The sequence below is a fragment of the Adiantum capillus-veneris genome, chromosome 26, assembly GCF_014529385.1.
Source record: "Adiantum capillus-veneris isolate H3 chromosome 26, ASM1452938v2, whole genome shotgun sequence".
Taxonomy (NCBI): domain Eukaryota; kingdom Viridiplantae; phylum Streptophyta; class Polypodiopsida; order Polypodiales; family Pteridaceae; genus Adiantum; species Adiantum capillus-veneris.
The window spans coordinates 50,269,812-50,273,881 of record NC_140956.1 but is presented as its reverse complement, the minus strand read 5'-3'; the positions used below and the strand labels follow the sequence as shown (position 1 = coordinate 50,273,881).

Sequence of the window (4,070 nt, the reverse complement as noted above, 5' to 3'; positions counted from 1 at the left end):
TATCCACTCTTGCAGGAGTGAGGATTTGTGTATGCTTCTGTGGCTACAATACATGCTAGTCAGAGGTTTCACAGGTTTTTGCAGATTTTGTAAGGAGTTTCTCTTGTGGGACGCGTTTTGAGCTAGTTTGCTCTCTACTTGCATTTATGGTTATGCGTTGTATGCTCAGTTGAGCAGTTTGTCCACGTTTATGCTTACAAGGTTCGTAGATTGTCGAGTTGTTTTATGCATATGTGAGCATTGATTTTGATGCAATTGATCATGCTTTTGAGCATTGTGTAGTGGTCGAGTTACCTCCCACTTTGTTTGCCATAGTTTTGGCATGGATACGGAGACACTTCAGGCTAGAGACAGTTCTCACGCACGATCGCGACTAACATGTTGGCACTACGGCCACGATGGACATATTAGGCATTATTGCTTCAGGCGTATGAGGTAGTGAAAGAGGAAGATGCATGGTGCTACTATGAGGACATATGCTAGAGAGTATGCATGTGACGGGGATGTCACTTTTGAGTCTAGCTTGCCTTCAGACTACTTTGTGTCTTGGGATAGCACATTGTCTACACATTTTCTACTAGACGAGCATGTAGTTTTTCACGTGATGCCACGTTGTGATTTGTTTTTCTCTTTCTCTAGTGGGAGACTTGGTTGTGTGCAGTTTGTTGATGGTTCAACATATGACATAGGGGGTGCTAGAGATGTATGCATGTCTTTACCTAGAAGTGAATTTCTTATGCTACGAGATGTACGTTATGTACCACGACTCAGCCAGAGTCTTATTTCAGTGGAGCCATGTAGATCGTCACTCGATACCTCCATTAGGAGTGTCATCGTAGCTCTAGCCCTAGTGGTATGCATGTTGCATCTAGTGGCATAGGTTAAGAGCCGTCTTCTCTCACCTATTGTATATACTAGGTGTAAGCTAGTCTTCTTGCCACTTATGGGCACACAGCCTTTAGTGGGAGAATGCTAGATAAAGGCAGTGTGCCTCATAGTGCTTTGCCCGTGTTCACCAGCCAGTGTCTGACTGCCCATATTTATCTCCTTATTCTTTATACAAACAAAGAATAAGGAGCTCTCACTCATTCTCACATTGTGCTCATACAGTGAGATTTGGGAGCTCCACCCACATCCTATGTACTCTCTCTCTCTCTCTCTCTCTCTCTCTCCTTCTCACTCTCCGCACACACGTCGCATTCGCGCACTCAACAACTAGATTGATTCCATTATTTTCCTAGTAATATTGATTTCCACTACAAAAATATCAATACCTTGGAGATTAAAAGGACAATATGGATTACATTCACACATTCAACAATCAAACGGTCTAAGTCACCATTCCAAGAGGTGGTATGTACCTTCGCATACTGAGCACTACTATTATGGTCTAAGACGCCATGCTATGAGGCAACAAGGAAAGCATAGTACATCAAACAAAGAATCACTAGAAGTTGAAGCAAAAAAGGTTAAGACATGCATTAAGTGTTTGGGGTTGGCTGCCAAAAATAAGGATCATGGCATTTAGTGCACATGGAATAATCAACACTACATAACGGTACGTGACAAATGGAAGAACTTGAGAAACAAGATAATAGGATGGCTAAAAACCATAGGTATCTTGAGTGATGGAGACGAATTAAGAGTCTTCATGATTTATCTATCTTGTTAGTCCCTACACTCAACAAAGTAAAGGATAACCTTAGACATTAATTGCCCCCAAATATTGAATGATCACCTGCATATAATAAAACTGAATCCAATTTGCACATTTTGACAAGTTGCAAGGTTATGAAAAACTACGCTTGCAAAGCCAGAATGAGCTCTCCAAAACACCAAAAGGCAGGTGGGCTTGACTATCACTTGTAGCGCCATGCAAAATTTATGGTCTACATTTATTCAAAGTTTCAGCAGTGAGACGAAAAATTCTCCATTTAGGAAGTAAGTTGGCACCAATGCCCTCATAAAACTTGATAGCATTCACGTTCCAATCCAAGACACACCATTCAACTCTACCATAATCCAGTGCCACAGCCAAGCGGGCCACACTTTTCAACAAGATGGTGTCAAAGCCTTGACCGCAATAGCATTGTCTCACATACAAATCTTCAATGTAGAAGCCAGGCCTCACACGAGTAATTTGGAAAGAAAAGCACAAAACCTGCAATGGTGTGGTCCTCTGCAGATTTGAAAGCGTGGGCATGAGAGTCTTTGATGGGTGACTTCAAAATGATGTTCTGGGTAGCTCCATGAGGATTGTGAATGTATGAGAGGAAACTCTTCAATGGGTTGTCTGTAGAGGCAGAGTTATGTGATAGGTCCTCTGCGGATGCATGTGGGTGTTCACCAGAAGAGGAGATCTCAAGGAGGAGGACTGTGGGGCCTTGAAATTGCTCCTGCTTAAAGAGAGTTGCTTTCACTTTTGTGATAGGTGCAATGCACATCTCTGTAAAGCGTTCAAACTCAGCTAGTTTCTAGATGAGGGCTAGCACGTGCGGCATGTCTTCTCTCCGTGCCATCCGCACATGTGCGCTCACTAAGCTACCTACCCGAACTCCACCATTGCTCGCTAGGGTTGCACAAATTCAAAGTGGCAACTTGCAATTTTTTACAAAGAAGCTCACTGTACTCTAGCTCATGGGCCGTTGCTTGCTAGGGTTGTGCAAATTCAAAGTAGCTTTTGTAAAGCATGGCCCATCTTGTCCACCTGGCCTACCTTGTCGATGTTCTAATGGAGATGGAGCTCTCTAGCGGGATATTCAAATAATTTAATGCAAAATTAACACCTTAGACAAAGTATAGCCTGATCTAGTCACGATGCTTCAAAGCATCTCCACACACCTAGATGCATTGAAAACCTCTTCAGTTGTCTCTCCTCTTCCTTGTAGTAGGAGGACACCAACAATAGGAGTGAGTGTAGCCTCACCCATAGTTACAAGAGTCCAAGCCGATGTGCCTGCAGGGCCATCCATAGAGACAACCTCATTTCTACTCAAGGATTTTAAATTGCCTAGCTTTACAGAGAGCAGAGCAAAGATTCTGTGAATATGTTCCTAGCGAAGTGGTCAAAGATGCATGCACCACGGAAGCAGTAGCCATGTGTATCCCATAGAGGCTAGCTTCTTGTGGCATACAAGTGGTGGATGAGCTAGGCAATGAAGAATAGAAAAAGTGGGAGTTATGGGACAAGTGCTCGATAAGAGTCAAGTCCCTAACTCAGTACATCTTAGACTATAGATAGATAGTACTCAAGTTAAAAGGAATTGATGCATTCCAGACTTTACGAGGCTTCAAGAGGTGCCTCACAATGATTGTCTTGAGTACGTTTAGCCTCTCACTACAAGAGGTTATGTATGTTTTTATATTTCCCAGTGTCGCTAAGACCGTCGCTAACAGCATCGCTACGAGAACGTAGCTATGAGCGTCGCTATATCCATCACTATACACATTGCTATATAGTGACGCATATAGCGACGGTTATAGTCCTTCTGTAGTGACTCTTATAGCAATGTAATAGAACCTTATATAGAGACGCTTATAGCAACGTCCGAGAGTAAAAACATTTAGGTGGTAGGGCATTCACCCATCAACCATATTGAATGTTTCCAAAATAGAGTAAAGCTAAATGAATCCAAGATAAGACCAGATTCACCTTTGAAAAGAGTGCAAGATATAGACCCAAAGTAGTTACCCACAAGACAATATAACCATTAACTCCATCATGCATAGTATTGTTTGTAGAATAAAGATACAAAACTAACAAAAGTACTTGGAAAAAAGTAAATCAATGACAATTATACACATCATAGGAAAAATCACTTGATTGTTAAGCTTTGCAAATGTAATAGTTAAAACACAATTGTCACTATTGAGAAAACTCATGGTTTTCCAATAGTTACAAAAAGATGTATACATGTCATCTCATTATACATGCTATGACAAAAGGAAACTAATGCTATCTAGCTACGGCTTGACTGACATCTAATCAGACGTCTCATCGCGTCCAAACGGCATATTAGTCGGATTCTGCAGAAAAAAACATTAAGACGTACTTTCTGTAAGTATAAACA

The 4,070-nt window shown here is 41.6% G+C and overlaps 1 pseudogene; it reads right to left on the bottom strand.

Moving 5' to 3' along the window:
* Positions 1–1,882: 1,882 nt before the first annotated feature.
* LOC147423422 (GCN5-related N-acetyltransferase 8 pseudogene) lies at positions 1,883–2,534 on the bottom strand (annotated as a pseudogene).
* Between the last annotated feature and the right edge of the window lie 1,536 nt (positions 2,535–4,070).